Raw genomic sequence first — 21374 nt, 5'->3', positions numbered from 1 at the left:
AGTGTGGTACCAGGTGCCATCAATTTTGAACCTTTTCACAAGATTCTAATTTTCTGATATGATGAATTTGAGATTTTCATTTGTTGTCATTTGTAATCATCAAAATTAAACGAAATAAACATTTGAAATATATGAGTTTGTATGTAATATATGAATATAATATACAAGTTTCACTTTTTAAATGGAATTACTGAAATCAATCTACTTTTTCATGATATTCTAATTTTATGACCAGCACCTGTAGTCATAATAAGCTGTTAACAGTTAATAAGTTACCAACTATCGGTGGTTCGTTTGCACAGCGCACCAACACAAGTGACAGAAAGATGAGGCTTTTTATTTGATTTATCTGCGTCCTGGCATTGGCGTCAGCTGCTTTTAACTTAATCACCCCTAAGTCACCTCTTAGTCGGCGCCAGCTTCTGTCAGTTTACGTTGGCTGCCTGCCCGCCGCCCGTACACACAAACACAAACACACACCCACCTCCCGTTCCTCCGTCAGAAGGTGAACACATGGCAGCTTTACCGCCGATGAGGCAATGGCTCTGACAAACGTCCATCACCAAAAGAGTCGAGGGCTTCATGGCCGCTCTGCCTCCTTTTTGTCCCTCGCTTCATTTCGTGAGACTTTTTAAATCTCAGACATGCCACAGTATGATCAAAACAATGTTACTCAAGAGACGAGGCTGATTTTTTTTTGTTTTTTTATTACGTATTTACCTTCATACCGTTATGATTTAAAAAAAAATTGAATTGTGTCAGAGTTTGAACTAAAAACCTTTGATTGGACTTTCCCACCTGGAGTAAAACTTGTACGACACATCTGTCCTTTGTGGCTGTTTCTGTTAATATAGAGCTAATTTTTTTTATTGATTTTGGAGGTTTTTGTGTCTATAAATTGGTGGTTTTAGCTCTGCTTTTACAAATTTTCATTCTGTTTTGGTATTAAAAAGTAGTCCATTATATACATCTTTTTTTTTTTTGCTAGAGGGATTGATTTATGGTTTAGCATTTTAACTATATTTTATATAGATAAAATAAAACAATGTTCCTAGTTTAATTTCTAACTAAAGTTTAGAGCAAAGAAAAATGTTTTTATGCATAAGAAGGCATGTTTATAAATAAATAAATAAAGACTCGCTTGAAACGAAATTATTTTAGTTGGCTGCAGTGTCATTTTAATTACAGTAATTTTTCAGAATTAATGAGGAAATGATTCATAGGTGTTAAGATTTGACACCTTAGCCTAATGGCTCATAAAATAAAAAATTGTCAAGCATCTGTTAACGGGCCCGGGTTTCTGATGGATGGTCCTGCCGCCGCTGTGACTCGCTGTGTTGTTGTTGTTTTTGGCCCGCGAGTCCTCGCACGGCTGCAGGTGTTCGTCGGGTTACAGATGTGAGGAAGGTTCGGACTCTGCGGAGCGTCTTGCAGCTGGGGGTGTGCGTGGAGGAGGAGGAGGAGGAGAAGTGGGGCGGGCGGCCGTGTAGCTATATCATGCCTCCCTGACTCCTCTCCATGCACCTCCCACTCCTGGCCCAAGGTTAGCCCCCAATATGTCAGAGGGAGAGTAATGGGTCTTCGTTTAATAAAGTTCCCCTCCCTGGCCTGGTGTATATCAGTCACCGGCTGAGCTGGCAGAGGTCTGCACCACAGCGGCCAGTAGTTCCATCAAACACTGATGGGCCTGCAAAAAGGCTGATGCAGCCAAATTCTCACTGAAGATCCAGGCCACAGCACAAAAGAGGGCAGGATGACCCGGTTCAAGTTCTTTTACTCTTTTGATGCCGCTCATTTAAAGTTATTTTTGGGGTTTATATCATCGCCGCCGAAGACAAAAGGGCAAAGACGTTTTTGCCCATGTCTGTGTGCGTTTGTGTTCATTTGCTGTTCGCCACATAACTGAACCACTGCACAGATTTTGGGTGGATCAGTGGTTAGAGCAGTCGTCCTCCAACGAGAGAGTTGGAGGTTCGATTGCACTGGTATGCCACATGTCGAAGTGTCGCTGGGCAGGACACTGAACCCCTCATCGGTGTATGAGTGGACTTTAAAGCACTGATTAGTCTCTGTAGAATGATTTATTCCGGGTAGTTTTGTCGTGCTGTATGAATGTGTGTGTGGATGGGTAAATGAGGGCAAATTGTGTTGTAAAGCGCTTCGAGTGGCCTGGTTAGCTAGAAAGGTGTTATTTGAGTACAGCTTATTTACCATTTTAATGAAACTCTCAGAATTTAATCACTGAATGCACGTCTTCAACTGATTAACCTTTGAAGTCAACCACACTCAAGATGGCCGCCACAGCTAAGCGACCTTAGCAAACACAAAACTGGCTACAAAACAGCCAATTGTTCTCAAATCGAGTTCAAATTTGATGAAGTAGGTAGGACTCGTGTTTTAACTGATCGTGTGAGATTTGTTTGAAAAACTTGGCCAAAAACCATTGGAGTCAATTTGGTTTTTATGTGAAACTCTTAAGCTATATAATGGCTCAATAACTCGATCAGTTTTACAGATATTGAACTAAAATTTGATGTGATTGTATCTGAGCATCATCCCCAACAAATACTCTTGAGTCCTACTCACTGTGAGACATCATAGCTTCAAAGTTTGCCATTAACTGTTGGCGTCAACGCTGTTTATGTGTTAGCAAATTATGACATGAAGCACGGGATGGATTATAATGAAACTCTCAGAAAATATTCAATGGATGTACAACATATACAGCTCATTAACAATTGCCTAAATCAAGATGGCTGCCATAGATGATCAACTTCAGCCAACACAGAAATGGCTATAATTTAGTCAGATTTACAGATATTGAGCTAAGGTTTGACATGGTAGTAACTGAGGCAGTAGCACATCTTGCAGGAAGTTGGAATATTTCACCAAATCACGCATAACGTCATTTACAAGGTTTGACCAAAGCAGCTGCAACTGTCATTCCTCATCATAAGAAAAACCTTAGTTTAAGGGTGCGTTCACAGCAGCCCTGTTCAGTCTGCTTTAATCGAACTCTAGTTCGTTTGCCTGAAAGTCCGGTGTGTTTGGGGAGGTGTGAACGCTCTGATCGAACTCTGATATGGACCAAAAAGGCGAACTCTGGTCCGCCTAAAAACCTCGGTCTCAGTTCGGTTGAAGTGAACTCTGGCGCGGTTCAGATGCAAATGTGAACGCAAACGGACCGGAGACCGCTCCAAAAGCAGGAAGTGGAGTACAGCACATGGCCTTCTGGGTAAATACAACCAACACAAACGCGCCTTTCTACCACTAGCGGGAGAAATGCCTCGTGGTCAGATGCGGAAATCCTAAAACCGCTAAAATTAGACGCCACTCCGTTTTTGTTTCCTTTTCCAGAAGAAGGAAGTTGCGCTCAGTGTCTTCTTCAGAGGTTTTTGTATTGTTTCCTTCAGTAATTCTTGGTGCAGCGCCCCCACAGGCGAGGGGGGGAACAGGTCGCTCAAAGGGTTTGTCTCGATTGACTCAGTGCAGCGTGTATGTGAACCTCAGAAGCTGAAAATGGAACAAATGTTGACATTTTGGTCCCCAATCGAACAGAGTCTACCGGACTATCAGGTGTGAACGCAGCCTAAAACATTGCCTTTAAAGGTTTTGGGTAGTATGCATTTCTTAAAGGAATGCTAGGCCTTTTATTATATTAATACAGTCCCATTCAAGACATAAGAGAAAGTGGTTACCCAAAGAGGTGGTTATTTTTGGAAAAGGTTTTGAGAAGGAGTGAGGACATAAAGCAGCTAGAATCACTCAGAGAGGACAAGCGTCCGCCAAGGTGTCAAGAAAAAGTCACGATTTGGATCACCATCAAAATGTAATCAATCAGTTTTTTTCTCGCATTCTTTTTCCCAGATCTGTCCATCATAAGTTTTTCTGTAATCTTGCTAACAGACAGACAAAACATAATGACTGTTTTATCATAGCGAGCTTCAGCCTGTTCTTGATTTAACTGAGGCTTTAGCAGCATTACGGTAAACAATCTTTTTTTTTTTTTTGTCTCTTTATGAAAGCAACACCAAAAGATAAATCCTGGTGAGAGGGTTCCTACTGAGACTGCGTTCTTGCGAACCTTGGGATCATTTTTCTGCCTCTCAGTGTGCGTCGGTTTAGATTCAGTCCGTCATCCAGAAGATGGCAAAATGAAGAGTTTAAAAGAAACCTACTGGGCTTTTCTAGTTTTCTTGAAGACATTTCACCTCTCATCCACAGGTAAAATAAAACAAATTTGCTGTATTAAATGTTGGGCAGGGGGAAAGGACAGAATAATTCATAATCTGTCAAAACCTTGTTCTGTTTTCGAGAGGAAAACCCAGATATCTCAGCAGGGAAACTTCCACCTCACATCAGGTTTTGTTTTTATGTGTTCCACTTTATATCAAGATGTTGTGGGAATTGGGATGACATTTTGTTGACACTTGTGGTCGAGCCAATAAAAGACAGTTTGGTGGGTATTGATTCAGAAGCCTCCCTCAAAGTCTGGATTGTATCGATTGTTTTAGTTGTTTGGTTTGTTGCTGGGGGACAAAGGATAAAATTAAATAAGTTATTTTTCAGACCTTCTCTTCTTGAGTCTCCTTGATATGGCAGAGGGCTGTGGCTGAAGACGAATACAAATCTGTCTCGTTTTTTTTTAACCTGCTTGGTGAATTAATGTAAATGTTAATGTGCATGAAATCTACGCAAACACTCTGGAAAACATATTGAGATGACAGGGACTTCGATGTTTTGATATAAATGTGCAGAACTGGCAGCTCTGAGTCACCTCGCCGTTTTCACCCAAGATGGTTGTTTTGTCTTTTATCTAAAGGCCCTTGGTTTCCTTCACAAGTGTGAGAAATTCCGTCCATCTGCAGCCGCGAGGCGAAAAGGAGACGCGTCTCGCTTTGCTTGACGATTCTCATCGTTTTTATTTTAATCGAGGAGCACTTTGTTAGTCTTGGACTGAATTAGGTGGGCTTTAAAGTTTTGTGTTTTACAGAAAGTTGCTGACAAATCGCACAGTTAGGAATAGTTAGTTTCATTTTAAAAAAAAAAAAGCTTTTTCGTGCTTGTGGCAAAAGCTCCTTTTATTCGATTTGTTTTCATTTTTGGAATGGCATTGAAGTTATCTTTTAATGTCAAATATTTCACGCCATCAATAAGAATGTTTCAGTTTGTTTACAGCATTGTTTAATAGAAATGGTGTTTGTGAAGTTGGCTATTTGAAGGGGGGGAAAAAAGAAAATTTCAAGAACAGATTTTATTATGTAAGGCAACGTAATGGCACTAGCCACAGATATATTACTGATGTTCTCGTGTGCTTCTGCTGTGAAGAGTATGAGGTGATTATGTTCTGGGCTAAAACCACCATGAGTGAGCCTGATAACACAATGAAGTACAGCAGAGTGAAGCACCTGAGCAGAATGGTTTTAGGAGGCGGTGAATGTTGATGACTGGGAAAATAAACCCACCCAGACTGAGCACTCTGTGGATGAAGTTGCAGTGATTACGCTGTTGACTCGCCTCCTCTGCAGGCTGCAGCGTTTGACCTCCAGGGTCGCCGTGCTGCTACAGCGCTGACCAGTAAACGAGACCTTTGAGTCTGTGTGACTTCTGTTTACAACTCCGCTTCGCTTGTACCAAATCCATCAAAGCGCCGAAAGTGGGGGTGTGATAAATGGGATTTTTCTCACTAGCTCCACGCCAGAATCCTTAAAGCCTTTTACTTTTTCTTTTTTTTTTATTTTGACTCGCTGTATCTCGAAACGCACCGAGTTCCGGTTCCACTTGTGTTGAAGGACAGCCGCATAAAGGTCAACAGTGTTTCTTTGTTTTGGTGAACAAATCGAATCATTCGTATGAAAGGTACACGGAGAAGTTCAGTTTTCTGCCAACTGTTTTTTTTTTTGTTTTGTTTTTTCTTGCGACATATTTGGCTCTCAGCTGATGGCCTTCAGAGCGGTGTCCCCCACTCTTTTCATTTGGCTGAAAAGACTCTTAAGTACGAGTTTCCTATACATGTTGTCATTGTTTAAAAGCCTTTTCCTCTTCCTCCCCTTCCTCTTTTCCTCCTCTGTCTATTCTTTGCTCCCGTGTCATTGAGGGGATGAATGCTTGCAGGATGGAGGTGGGTGGAGGGAATGGGAAAAGAGCGGCAAGAAAAAAAAAAAAAAAAGCAAGAAAAAAGAAGCAGGAACTGGTGGGGGAGGTGAAGGGAGGCTGGTGGGGGTGGCCCGCCTTTCTGGCTGTTTATCAGTAGCTGGGTACCTGCTCGTTTCAGTGGCTGCGCGGTGACCTTTAACCCTAGGGTTGGCGGGCTTCGGTGGTGGCATCAGCTTTAATTAGAAAGCCACACGACTCGATGCTCTGCAGAGCCTCTGGTTGCCGACTGCAGACGCTCAGATCGGATCCGTGGCAGCGCAGAAGGGTCGACAGATGCACGCAGTGTCTGACAAACACACACAGAGGGTGGGATTACCACTAAAGACAAGACCCCAGGAGAAGGGATTTTTTCCACGCCTTCAGAATAAGTTTAAACGTTCTCAGATCATGATTGGAAAAAAGTCAAATCAAATTTTAATAGCATTTTTGCTATCTATCATTTTAATATTGTTTTTTGCTCAATACTAAATTACATTTCAGTTATGTTAAAGAATAAAAGTAAAGAAAAAATGTACATGGAGAAGGAGAAATGATGACAAACTGGAATTATTAAGCATAATCATCCTTTTCGAGTTCCTACTTCATTAAGTTACTTTACTCTGGATGCATCGGCACAATAAGTAGCCTCATACGCTATTCCCAACGGTTTAACAAAACACAGCTATCTCAACCTTTTACTCTCTGCATCACAGTCTCTGTCCTCACCTCTTCCGTCGGGTCTCCAGCAGAAACTTTACAACTGTGATAAATACTGACGAGGAGGGGAAAAGTCCAGACCAAATTTCGGACAGTCTCCTGAATAAATCTGGTGTTCCTTCGTCAAAACAGCTTTAGTCTGAGGAAGAGGGAAAAAACGAGAGAATCTGACACTTGTTTGAAAGGTTGGGCTCCTACTTAAAATGAAAACCAGGACATTAGCGTTGGTGAACGCAACATTAAACCAGACTATACCGTGTTTGAGAATCTACTGACTGGTTTTCATATACCTTTCTTTGCTGCTTAATAGTTAGAAAAAAGGCAGATTAATCGGCCGACCGATTTTAATTGGCCGACCGATTTTAATTGGCCGATATTGGTCACTCATTAAAAACCTGGCAATCAGCCACGCCTGTGCGTAATTAATCAGTTACCAAGTAGGAAAGGGAAGCTCACTGTAGCTTAAACCTATTTATTTCCTTACATATTACTTTTACATGCACAAGTTCTTCTAAGGGATTTTAAATATACATATAAGTTAAGTATTTGTTATATTTTAAACGAAAACTACTTACTGACCAAATTTTTTTTTTAAAGAAATTTAAAAAAAGCTGTTGTTTCTCAGCCATCAGCTGCCCTGATTTCTAAACATCGGCATTGGCCACAAAAAAGTCATATCAGTCCACCTATATTTAGAATTAATTGATTTTTAGAGCGTACTCTGTCAGTGTCATAACAAATCTATTGTCTTTAGTTTTGTAGGGTCGACTCAGTTTAGATTGCCTTGATGGATGCACCGTATTTAGATCTTAATTACAATAAAGATCCCATGTAGAAAAATTCAAAACAAAGTATTTGTTTGATAAAATATTTTGTTTTTGATAATACTACAATAAAGAGGATGAGCTGTCAAAAGGGAATTTAGTCTTTTGTCTTCAACTACTATATTTTCCTCCACTTTAGAATGTTCAAAAACATTATAATGTTATCTTCTTTAAAGCATTTCAATAATCTGTTGCATCGAGTGTTTGTAAAACGACAGCTAGGCTGTGAGGATCCACTGTGGCTGCTCAATGCAGCTGCAGCGTGAATCCACGCAGTCTTGATTTATGGTGCGTAAATGAATCATAAAGCAGTCCCCACACAGGCGGCGTCCACTCAGGGATTCTCTGCAGAAACACCCGTCGATGCAAACAGGTTATCAAACTGGAGATTGGAGTTTAGAGGCACGAGACAAAAGAAAATAAAGGGATTATCAAAACCTGTAAAGAAACAAAGAAAAATAATGTTTCTCATCAATCAGTGTTTTACATTTTTTAATGCAAAATGCTAGTAGAACTATAGCATGTTTCTCTTGGGTGTCATTTCACATCTAGCACCAAGGAGCTTGCAGCAGGGTGAAATCTGAGCTCCTGGATATCAGGCCTGTGTAGCAATCGGCTTTATCTCGTGAGTGCTGGCTGTACCACTCGCACACAAGCACAGCCAAAAAATAAATAAATAAAAAGACAAAAATTATGAAATTTAGTTCTTTAAAAAAAAAAAAAAATCCCCCCCCCCATCTAAAATATTTGCCCGGACCTTTGGATAAAACAATGCTTTCTGCCCGTGACATCAAATTCTGTATTGACCAGAACCCCGGGAAGCCTGACACGGTCCTTTTTAATTAAAGCGGGAAAAAGATTGTTGTCAAGCAAATGAACGGAGATGTGAGAGACGGAGAATGGGCGCAGGATGAAAAGGCAACTGGTGCAGGAATACGGCAGGGGATTAAAGACAGTGAGCGAGTGTTACAGACCCCTGGCCAGCTTGCTGCTGTAATGAACATTAGGGCTGCGGCATAAATTTAATGACCTGTGAAACAAACAGCGAGGCTGAGACCAGTGCCTCTGAATGCTAAGTGGCTCTATTATTAATACCAGCTCAGAGATGCACCCGTGTAAACACACTGATAGTGTGTTTCCTCCGCGAGGCCCGTTAACCACACGGCAGTCACGTGACTGCGACGCGCTTTCTGGAACAGGGTCACGTCTTTTTGTAGCCGCAAAATTAATGGCACATTGTCCATTAACAGTCTACCTGCACCAACTAACAGGATATGAATAACGCCGCAGCTAATGGCCGCGCAGGTTAGTCTCCTTCATAATAAATGGCTCGGCGGCGGCAGCGGCGCAGGTGAGGAAGTGGTAATAAATGGGTTCTTTGCCGCTCACAATTTAACAGGTTAGCGAAGGCAAATGAATTGCACGGCTCATCCTATGCTGTTTGTTTGACATGCCATCAATTTGCACTAAAAATGGTGGAGAAAAAAAAAATTGCTACCAGTATGCAGCCTAGGCAACTTTGTTTTAATCTGGAAATAGATTTCTTTAAAGACACAACTTAAAAGTCAACAAAATGACCTTAAAGCCATAATCGCTGTCAAAAAAAGTGATTTTTTTAGTGTTTTTGATTATTTTTTTATGCGTCAAACACAATTTCTACATAATTAAATGAATGTTCAGGGTTTAATGTAATTCAGACTCATCAGGGTTTTTGTAAAAAGTTGCTTAATAAAACAGCAAATATTCCTCAACTTTGCTTACGGCTAAATTCGGCGATCAGTTACATGAATTCTCCCGTTAGAGTCGGGACTGTCTCGGCACGGTTCATTTGCGTTTGATTTGAGCTCCACCTTTCGCTTTAACGCTCTGCACCGTTTGAATTCCTCCCCCGGGATGACTCGACTTCTGTCGACTCTCATCCTCGCAGCATTTAGTTCCCGTTTCTTTACAGAAGAAGAGAGAACTTTAAATGTTCACTTTCAACCCGGTGTCTCTGGTTCCATTGTTCTCCTTCTGACTCCGTTTACATCTAGGGATTATTTTACTGACTCGATATCCGTCGCACACCGAGACGTCTGAAGTGTCCTCGTCAATGTTCAAATGTAAACAAACAACTTGTAATTGTTGGCCACATAACAGGATTTTGCTGATTTCACTCATTTATTACAAATTATACAGTAAACTTTGGTCATGAACGATGCATATTTAGTGGTTATTTTTATCATAGATGATACACATATGCAACCAATTTTTATCAAAAAGATTTTTTAAAAACTGCAGCTATTGTGGCTTCAAAGAAGAGAGACAATAAAGTGTTGTTCTGCATCTTAACAGCAATAAGAAGAGAAACCTATAAAAGTCAAAGATCGGTTTATTAATAAAAATAATTGGCCACCTTTTTGGTTCCAGTTTATATTTTTTCTGCTAAGTTTGATCTGTGGTTCTTAGGAATTAAACTGTAATCTGTACAGAAATGCTGATGTTATCTGAATGAGTATATTAAACATCTGATAAAGTAATAAGCCACACCGATCATGGATTGATTATTTATTGATGGCAGAGTTTTGTGCGCGTGGAGCAAAGCCGAGTGGGTTAGCAGACATATTAAATGTACTTAAGCTGATTACAGCCAGTTTTCTTGCTATAAGAGCAACAAAAGCTTCTCAATGAGTCCTAATCTATCTAAAACCTAAAGATGGATGAACACTGACGCCCAACAACCAAAAGTCAATGTGTGCTATTTGTATTTGTTTATTTATTTTTCTTTTTTAAAGGAGCTACCAAGTACCGAATCTATAGTCTCAATTTATTTTTAATAGAAGTGAAGCTCACATGAATAAGTTATCCCGTCAACGACAAGAAGTCTGGACACGGCTGTGCAGATGCTAAGTGCTGCGGGGTCTTTGACAGAGGAGAGGTGGAAGCTCCACCAAGTTTTCTTACAACTTTCAGAGGAAAGACAACATGAATGATTTAAGATTGGAGTGCACTGGGAACAAACAAGGCAAAGACTCAGTCGATCCGCTCCGGGTGTTGTGTTTTCGCACTTGGTTCTTTCTAAAATCAGCCCACACTTGGCGTTTGGCTTTCTGCTCAGAGAATATCACTCTGGTGGAGCATTACTCTCACCGTTGGTAGGTAATGTGTTGGGCTGAAAGAAAACTTGTTCATTTGTTGCTTTTGGGAATTTGCTATATATATATATATATATATATATATACACTTATTCTTACCGCTACAGTGTCTATTTTCCGATGAAGAATAGAAATAGCTGTAGCTTCTGCTTTGTTTTGAAGGACAAATGAGTTACACGTTTGCATCGGAGTTCAGACTAATCTTGCGTGACAAGACTGTCATCTGGGGACAAAAGCAGAATAGCATTCCAAACTAAATTAGGCATATTCCCAAATCTTCAAATAAAAAGTAAACCACTGTTCTGTTGATATACTATATCAGGCTTAAGAGCGTTTACAAATAGGTGCAAAAGATCTCAGTGCAAATATTCCCCTTTTTAAATTCAGATTTGGTGCAGGACAGACATTTAAAGACAATTAAAATTAGGAAAATAAAACTTTAGTCCATTTTATAATGTAATAATAACAAATAAAACTACAACCCCTACACAAGGGGGAAAACAATGCATGACCCTCAGATTAGCCACACACAGACAAAAGTATATATTTGGCAAATAGCATAGCTGCTCCAAAGTTTAATGGTAAATTTGATGAGTTATATTAATAACTCATCGGTAACAGAGAGCTGACTGAGGGCCTACACATGTAGGTTAAAGCTTTTTAAGGATGGCATGAGTTTGACATTTAATCTAGTATTTTAAAAACTCGTCTTTTCTGCTTCTGTTAACTCGTTAAAAAAACAATTCATATCATGTATAGCTAGGACGGTTCATGTGCAGCATGAGGCTTCAGTAGCTAAATGTTAGGTGTTTTATCTTAACGACCGAAGTTGACTTGAATCTGGGAAACGAAGCCAAACTAGCAGAATATTGGAGCTCGCCACAAAATTAACATCACATCTACAACCAGTTTTTTTTTTAGTGTTTGTTTGTTTTAAACGGCTTTCCAAGCAAACTCAGTCTCACACTCCTGTGCCTTTCCTGCCCCACCCCCACCTCGCTGTGTGGTCCACGAGGGAGATGTGGACTGTCTATAGCGAGCCATCAGTCACAGCGGTAACGACAGCTCCATAAACAAAAGGGCAGCTCGCCGACCGATTTCTGCTCGGCGGTGATAGCATTCACATCGTCCTGCGGCACTTCCTCTCCTTCCTGCTGACCTCGGCACGGCTTTGGTGGCAAGGACAGGACTCTGCTTATCTCCCCCCCCCTGCTGAATTTAGATCTCTGATGGCAGTAGCTGGGGCTCACAGGTGTCAGCCGGTCATCAGGGTTAGAAGGGGAAAAAAGCAAGCAAACTGTGAGCTGCCTATAAGGATCAGGGTTATACCTTTTAACTTGTGCTTCCAGTATATTTTGCTGATATTTTTTTTTATTCCTTTATAGAACTTCAGTTGCACTAATTTTAGTTTCTATTTTTTAGATGCATCTGAAACGTCTGTACTCCATTTTACGAACTACCCTCCTCGGCCCCGTGTGTTTTATTTTGTGAGCGTTCTGCCTCAGTGTATACAAACCTCATGCGCCTCACAATGCCAGTTTGTGAGTTTTCCTGTGCTCACTGTTGCCTCGGCATGTCCATGCCCTCTGTCACATCCACTTGTTGTAAGGTCAAAACAGTGGCTGCAGACGGAGCGCCATGTTTCTGCTCCGGCTTGATCCTGTGTGCCCCTTCCTGTTGCCTTTAAAATTAGCAGCAAAGACTGGTCAGCTTGTCATGTTGGGACAAGGTGGGGGTGGGAGGGGGCTTGCTGTGAGTTTTTTTCTTTTCTTTGACGGGGCTCTAAGGAACTGCTGCTTTCCATCTCATACTTAATAGGAGGAGGGGAAATCCACTTTGTATGTAAGACAAATGGTACTTTATTTATAAAATATCAATATTCTCTTAAAGCAGTTATAAATTATAAATATTTATGGTATCATTCAGTGTTTTTATACTGAAGAGGTGTTCTTACAGGTTTATGTCATAGTTTTTTGTGCGGACGTTTGGTTAGCTGAATTTTAGCGCAAACTAGGCAGTCTGGAAGAAAATGGGTTTCCTCTTGGGTCATCTTCAAGATCAGAGCTTTTTGCCTCCTGTGCTCCTCATCAGGTTCTGTCAAAGGTTTTTTTTTTTGAGTTGGAAGGGATTTTTCCTTCACCACTTTGTCCAGGGTCTCAATCAAAGGAAATCATTGGATGTCCTTATGTTATTCCTTCCATTATTTTAAAGTTTGCATCTCATTTAAATTACAATGGGATGAGTTATGCTGGGATTGGGTGATATATATAAATATTAAATGTAAAGACAGTTCAGATATGCACCAAAGTCAAGCCCGTCTTTAATGGTTACTTACCAATCATTGTTCACCAGTCAAGGCGGCCACATCCTGCGAAGATATGAGCTTTAATAAATGAAGCTAGCATCATGGAACCATAGGAGACTTGACGTGTAAATTGGCAGTTTTGATATGGCTCTATTTTTTTTAAATCTCGTCAACTACTGGATTGTCTGCCATGACTACATCACGCCTCGGATCCACGATTTTGGCTTTCTCTTTGACGTGTCATCCGTTACAGTTCTGGTTTTACTTCCCCTTGATGGCTCAGAGGCGTAACAGCAGTGGGTTGATCCACATGCTCCCTCAGTCCTTTTATAAATCTCACCAAGACGACAGGAAAACATCTCATTTCTGGCTTCAAGTGTTTTGTGAAAGAGGCTCATGAAACTCATCGGCATGCATGGAAACGCGGAATGTCTTTCAGTTCTTCTTGACGACTCTGAGCTTTTTTTGTATCTTTGCAAAGATCGGACGTGTTCAGAAATGTTGGCTCACCTAGTCCTTATCGGAGTAATTTTCACTGGATAGCGGATATTGTAGAGAATAGAGCTGGGCAGCTGTTGGTGCATCTCTGACACTGTTTTGAGTGCAGCGGTACTTCAGTAATATGCAGCAACTTTTCACTTTTGTGTTGCATAAATAAATGCCAGCAGGATACATTGGAAAAGACGGCAAAAATCCATAGTGATGGACAGCATAATTTAGCTATTTTTGGCCTAGAACATCTTGTAATTAACATCATCTGCCGCTTTGGCAGTGACGTTAAATTTTGACACAAATCTGGGCTCATTTTTATACATTTTTTTGTTGTATTTTATAAACCTGCACAAGCATGGACTGCAGCTTACAAAGATTCTTTAACATGCTCCCTTGGCTCAGTCTGCAGTGCACGATGGTCTATTTCCATGAGTGTAGGGTACAACCTCTGTACAATGTGTCAACAATTCAAACACAACTCAGGTAATGCGTTTGTCACTGATGTCTGAACCTTTCGTGAAACCGGAGGAGATGTTTTAAAATCTTAAATAGCCGTGAGCTGCAGCAAGACCTGCTGCCCAGCCCTGTAGTCCGACTGTGTGGTCCCACTGTCGGCAGTAGGAATGTGAAGCTAAAAGCAGGAAATGAAAGTTCGTATGACGAGTGTGAAGAACGCACAGAGATCGGGGCAAAAGTTCTTTACCTGAAGATTTGAATAAAGTGTTAGGTTTTGGTACTTAAACAAGAACAAATACATCTGAGGCTTGAGTCCTTTTACATTGTGTCAAAGCATCAAAGTTATTTTCCTTTTATTCTGTCTGTAAAATTCTCTTCGTGTCTGAAAAGATGCAGACCTTCAGTTTTTGAGCCCGATTCAGAACAGCCGGACCAAAACAAACAGTTCTTTTGATTATTTCTTTTCATCCCTTATCTGTTCTCTGCATTGTACGTCAGAAATGAACGTTTAATATGTTCAAAATAGCTTTTTCATCTTTCTTTTTTTTTTTTTTTTTTCAATTAACTTGCAGTCTTGGAGGTTCAGTCTTTGTGCAAGGGAAGAAAAATCTTAGGAGGACACAGTTTTAGGATGCCCTAAATCACACACACACAGGCACGTAATGAAGTGCGTTCATTCCATTTTCAGATCACCTTGTCCCGTTTGAAATTTGTGGGGGGAAAAAAAGAACAGTAGCCCAGGTCCTTGGAGCAGAGCTGGAAAATGAAACCTTGCCTGTCCATTATTGTCACTAAGGAGAGCTCACTTATTTCCCAGAGACATTATCCTCCCCCCTGCCTCTCCTCACTCCTTTTTTTTCCCCGTTCCCCCCCCTCCCCCCCCCTTACATTGTTCGTCAGGATCAAGTTCACGGAGGTCGAGGCTGGAGGAGGGTAATGAGACCCTTGTCCCTGTGTGTCGGGGCAGGTTGAATGGGTCTTGGCCCCTGCCCCCATACTGGCTCTCTGAATAGAACCCAGATTCCCTCTTTCTTTAGCAGTCTGGTCTCCAGTTTCTCCGGGGCTGCGTTTCTTCCCGGCCGAGCCATATTTCAAAGATTCTGCGTTCCCATAAGTTTGGGTTCTTGTAACTCATCGCCGCTCCTCCTTCTATTTTTCGATGTGCTCCAGCCACATGCAGCTTTATGCCTGTTTTAGTGCAGCTACTGTAGTGCTTTAGTCTCTGGTCAGTTCAGACTCTTTACAGACACACATCTTTCAGCAACTGAATCTATGATTACTTCTATAAAGTTAGGTTAACAAAACTGAAGAAAGCTGTACATCAAATAATTGGAAAAACAACCACTCTTAATGGTACTTTACTGCTTACTAATACTAGGAAACAAAACATAAGGTGCGTATGATCAGGTACTTTAGCTAGTAATGAAAAAGAAACGTAAAGTTTACCCCCTTGACCTTTATTATTAAAGCCTAGCAAGTGAAACCGTTTTAAAGTCTTGGTAATCAGTCTTACAGGAAACCTGTCATGGTTATCACACATCTTCCAGGTGCTTAAGAAAGCTCAGAGCCAAATCTGCTTCCAAGGAAACCTTAAGAAGACAAATTTGCTGAGCGAAGGTTTGACTGAAACCGGATTTAAAAAAAGAAAAAAAAACCGTCTGAACTGGAAATATTACGCTGGAATTGAATGTGCGCAGCCTGGGCACAGGCGGGAGGGCTCTGCAGAAAGTGAATCAGACTGTCTGCAGCATCGTTACAAACATCTACAGAAAATCAGTTTTTAAGTTGAATTCAGAGGTTTTCATTGCTGCATGTGCAGACGAAATCCTCAACAATGAATTCATTTGAAATGTTAGTGACCAGTTCTTTATTTTACAGCTCAGGTTAAATGTTGAGCATTACAGAAATTCTGAGTCAAACACCAGATTGCTTCACGTTTCTGCTGTTCTTGTAATATAAAATGTTCCGGACATGTTTTATTCTTCCTTTTGCTGAATAGCAGGTCTCACTTCTCTCTCACACACACACACACACACACACACCTGCATATATATGTATAATGCTTGCACACGCGCTCTTTCAGTTATTGTAGTCTTTTGATGGCTTTTATGTGTTTGTAATCCGGTCTATCTCTGGCCGCTGGAGGCTTGTGTGTCTGAATGTGTGCGTTGCAGGGTGGAGGTTAAGATAAAAAAAAAACGTCTCTTAGATGTAATGATGGCAGAGGATACACTCTGAACCTTTCTGCTTTTATTTGATTTCCTGCTACAATGTAGGGCATTGGCCTTTTTTCGGTTATTTTTTTCACCCCCCCCCCCGTCCTTTCTTCCACGCTCTCAGACCTGAATGCAGTGAAGTGCTGTGAGCTGCCCAGTTGTTTAGAGCAGCTGTGTTTGCTGTGAAGTGTCTGCTGTGGTTGTTTCATATTAGCAGCCTGCAGGTCAGACTGCAGCTGGCTGCATCCCAGCGCGGAGACGAACCCCAGGGAGATGCCGTGTGTGTCTCGGTGCGTCTGTGTGGATAAGCGAGTGTGAACCAGACCCCGTCCCCGCGGCTGTAGCCTTTCCTAAGAGGGCTAAGTCTCGTGGCTAACCCTTAGCGCTTCTGCGCTTGGCAGCGTGACTGCAGCAGAATTAATCCATTCCACACTCCATCAGTCACTGGGTGCAGGTGATTAATGCCGTGACAGTGTGCGCGCACACTCTCACACTCACATATACTCACGCCAACGAGGCCCCTTCACCCCCGCGACTTCTACCTCAATCCCCAAAGTTTGCGAAGGTGGCCTTGGTGTTGAGAGGCCATTTGTCAAAACCCGGTCAGAGTCTCCGCTTGGCTCCTTTTAATAAGGCTACCTGGGCTCTGGGATTACAGGCACACACACTCGCACACACAGGGCCGTGCACTCCGCTTTGCACATACTCATACTGCCCTGAGTGTCAGGTGGTGCGTCCCGCGGGGCTTATAAAAGTCCCATTAACATGGCCCTCCTCATTGGTTCTGACAGGTTGATCAATTAGACCCCTCCTCCCCGTGACCCCAGGGCCACTGTGACTCAGAGGTCAGACACGATGGATCGCCGGACCTTCACGCCGCACTCTGCTCTCTCCTCCTCGCTCCTCCTGTTATCTTCAGGCTGGTCTCAGAGCGGCTTGTTTGTCCCGTCCTGTGCTCAGCATCAGGCGGACGTCTCTGCAGCCCGTAGGAGGAGGCTCATATCTTACCGGAGACACACCGAACACAGTCCTCTGTTTCTGCCTGCATTCTTTTAGTCTTTTTATCTGCTTTAAACATAATAAATGCATTTTAAGGTGACAAATGTCCATTATTTGTACCACTATGTGTACCTTAAGCTGTGCTCGTGCAATAATCTCATTTGGAACGGTTGCAGCATTTTATTATCCGCATTTTAGAACAACCCTCAGTGGTGCTTGCTGAAAAAAAAATACATTAGAGCAAATCAAATTTGTTGATGGTAATAATTCCTGTCGCAATCATGTTACTCTTAGGACCGATCATATGAAGCGTGATTTCTAAAAGATTTGTCCTCTTCATTAAACTTTTGTTTTCCCAAGTTAGCAGCTCCTCCTCTGGTTATTATATCCTAATCTGCTGGTGGCAGGAATCAACCTGGTTTATTCCCTCCATACTGGTCTACTGCGACACAAACCTTTTATGCAGATTAAAAAAGAGTGAAAACATGGTTACTGTCTCTGTCATTCGTTCATGTGGGTTGGTATAAATAGGATTTTAACACACCTAATATTCCAATCTAAATAAATGTAATATCGTAGTTCTGGCAACGTTTTTTCTTTGTAAACGTTACTGTTTGCAGTTGTGTTCAATAAATCATTCATATATATATATATATATATATATATATATATATATATATATTCAGGGTTTACAAGTGTTAGAAGAGCTGCTGTAATCTTCGCCGCCCGGTTGTTTGTTGTGAGGTCTGTACTGCTGCCTGTATGTCGAGTGAGATTGAACAAGAGGAGGCTGTGAGTCTGCGCCGTTTGGTAAACAGTGAGCTCTCCACGCGGCAAATGAAAGCTCCTGTGTGTGTGTGTGTGTGGGGCACAGGATGTCCCGAGGAAGTCTTTGATGGGATGAATAAAGCAGTGGGTTAACCAACAGAGAAAGGCTGACATTCAAGACTTGACCAGCGACATCTATGAGTGTTTTGAAAACAAACGACCGTATTACAACATTTATATCATCAAGGAAATACGAGGACCAGAGATTATACAAGAATGGACAGTTTTTAGGCGTTATTTTACCTTTAAGTAAACGTCACTGTGAAGCAAAAGCAGGGTTCTTGAAAGCGTCAAAAGTATCTGTTTTCTAAATCTAATAAAATATTAAACGGTGCGTATGGACGTTATAGTCTGGGACTTTGTTTGAGTTTCTGTGCAGCCAGGGAATAAACAGACTGTTTAATCCTCAACTGCAAAATAAAGCCAGTCAGCAAAAGATTCATTCAGCTTGAACAGAAGTATTTTGATTGTTGAATTTGGGTGTTTCAGTCTCCATTAATGCTTCAGCAGACTTCGGGGAGGGCCCTTTCCTCTTCCAACATGTCGGTGGCCCCGGGTCACAGAGCAGGAACTATAAAGACCGGCCCGCACAGAGCCCTGACCTCAACCCCATCCTGGCACCTTGGGGATGAACTGGGACGGAGACCGCGAGCCAGACCTCCATCTAACATCAGTGCCTGACCTCACAAATGCTCCCCAGAATGAATTTCCCTCAGAAACGTCCAAAGATCTTGTGAAAAGCCTTCCAAGAAGAGTGGAAACTGTTTGAGATGCAAAAGGGAGACCATATGCTTAGTGTTTTTACATTAGGTCTGCTGTAATTATTTTCAAACAGTAGAGATGTGATGGGTTCTGCTTACTTGTGCACATTTTCTATTTTACTATCCAATCCTTGATTTAGATTATCTTTTTTCTGAGCTGCTTGTTGCTGTTTGTTTTGTCATTGTTGGGATAAAATCTTGAGGATCAGTTTACTCTCTGTGTCAGATATTTTTAGGCTTTCTTTGTTCTACAGTTGCATCTTTTATTCCAAAAGTTACTGGTTTCCTTAAAAAAAAAAGGATCATCTTATTATATAATTAAAGGCCTTGCATTCCTTGAAGGAATTCATATCACCTGCTGCCATTCCTGCCTGAGTTTTACACTAAGGTCCTCCTATGTTGAAAAATGAAGGCTTTGTAGCTGTTTTAGTTGGAGCATAAAAAGAACGTCATGTGTGATCTGTCTGTGGTCAGAGTATGTTATGGGGATGATTCTCAGCTACTACCGTGGCAAATCTTAGCTCAGTGTCTGTAAAACTGACTGAGCTGTAGTCATTTTTGTGTTGGCTAAGGTGGATTAGTTGCAGCAGCCATCTAGCACGGGGTTGACTCCAAAAGCTAATCACTTGTAGACAAACATCTAATGAACACTTTCTGAAAGGTTCATTAAAATTCATCCAATGGTTCATGAGATATTTTGCTAACAGACATTATGACCCGCCGACAAAAAATTGGGATCAAGATCCACAGTGGATCGTTGGGATCTTCAGAAACCAAATATAATTTTCTAATTTTATATATATAGAATTCTCGGAAGAGATAAAATTAAATATCATATCCCCTCCCCCCTAAGTATAATAGTTTGAGGCTGGTTTTTTATTGTTAAATCAGTCTTTTTTTCTTTTTTCTCCCTTCCTAGATATCTAGACATGCATATCAGTTTATGCTTGACTCATTCTATAGGTAAACAGATTTTGCATTAAAAATATTACATTTTTTTCTACTAAACCAACAAATGTAGACCTGTGCAGGTCTTTTTGTTAGATAGTTTTGTTCTGATTGATGAGGATGCTTATTGTGTCGCTGTGCAAATACGTTGTCGAGAAACTGTCCTAGACAGATCTTCTTTAAGTAATCTTTTTCTAATCCCTCCACCCTGATGACACAAACAAGGGTTCGGTTTGACATGACGGCTAAATTACTCCACTAAGCTGGTTTCCTGAGTGGGTGTCACTCTTAAATAGTCCGAAACTGTTAAATAGGATCAAGGTGCACTTTGAAATTAACCCTAAACAGTGGGATTTGTCTGCAGCTTTTTTTTGTCATCTTTAAATAATCGTTTACTTCCTTACAATATTTGTATCGTCCGAGAAATGTGAAAATATAAAATACGTGCAGATATTTGGCTAAGATCTTTACAGATTTGTACAACTTTGAAGGTCCTGCAGAGAGCCGATCCAATGAGGTGTAAAAACGAGGGAGGAGTGCGATTAAAAGGCATAATGAGAAGAATGAAGCGTTCAGTTTGTGTGTGTGTGTGTGTGTGGGATCCTGCAGGCCGTCCAGGGACCCAGAGACCGCCGCTCGAGGGAGCAGAAGGGTTAAAAGTGGTGTCACGCCCGGAGAGACGCTGCGCCGCCGTCCTAATGATGTCCACCGGCCTAATTGAATATTGACGTTCTGCACACGAAGGCTAAATGGCTTCTGTCTGCTTTACCTCCGCCGCAGGCCACGGCTGGAGATTTTTAACCCGTTAGCACTGTTTGATTCTTACTGGGGCTGTGGTTGGAGGGGGGGGGATCGTTAAATGTTCCTGTTACCAAGGTTACCAGCTTTTTGTCCATTTGATGCAGCATTTCTTTCCTCTCTTTTTTTCATGTGTGCCGTCGTATTGAGCCACAGATGTTTTAATTAAAGACGGCATTCCTTGATGCATCACGTTGTGATTTTTCTTGTTAGTTGCTTCACTCCCCTCCTGAACATCTGAAAGTTGAAACCCCTCCTCTTTCTCCTTCTCTCCTGCTCCCCCGATCAGCGCCTCCTTCCATCTTTTCTGTTTCTGCCACTTCGGCTTCTATTTCTGTGACAGCGTTTTTCGCTTCCCTCTGTGCTTAGCCTCTAGACGTTGCTACTCTGTTGCTACGGCGACGCTCTCCAGATGGCAAGTGTCATGGCAAGACTGGGCTCTGAGTGTTGTCTGATCTCAGCACGCGCTGGTTCATATACACTTGGGGAGCAGACACTGGCGGCAGAACGCCGTGTTCACACACACACACACGGCTGTACGGCGTAATAAAACCCGTGTCACAGCCACACAGGAAACAGTCTCTCCTTTATGTGACCGGGCCGTCATTAATCTATGTGGAGGTTAACAAATGCGCTCGCATGGAAGGTATATTTCATAGGCAGGCGGCTGACAATGGAGGCCATTGTGGCGGCGAGCTGTTGCTCCCCGCTCTGCATTCAGTCAGGACCTTTTGGCCGGCTCCGGATCCACGGCTCATGTC

At 41.7% G+C, this 21374-nt stretch overlaps 1 protein-coding gene across 2 annotated transcripts in view; it reads left to right on the top strand.

Moving 5' to 3' along the window:
- Positions 1–21374, top strand: part of mpped2a (metallophosphoesterase domain containing 2a) — a 72761-nt gene that overhangs the window by 43721 nt on the left and 7666 nt on the right. The gene's annotated exons all lie outside the window — the stretch shown is intronic.

This window comes from Kryptolebias marmoratus, linkage group LG15, assembly GCF_001649575.2.
Source record: "Kryptolebias marmoratus isolate JLee-2015 linkage group LG15, ASM164957v2, whole genome shotgun sequence".
NCBI classification, from domain to species: domain Eukaryota; kingdom Metazoa; phylum Chordata; class Actinopteri; order Cyprinodontiformes; family Rivulidae; genus Kryptolebias; species Kryptolebias marmoratus.
The sequence above is the reverse complement of the archived record's forward strand: the minus strand, read 5'-3'. Positions and strand labels throughout refer to the sequence as shown.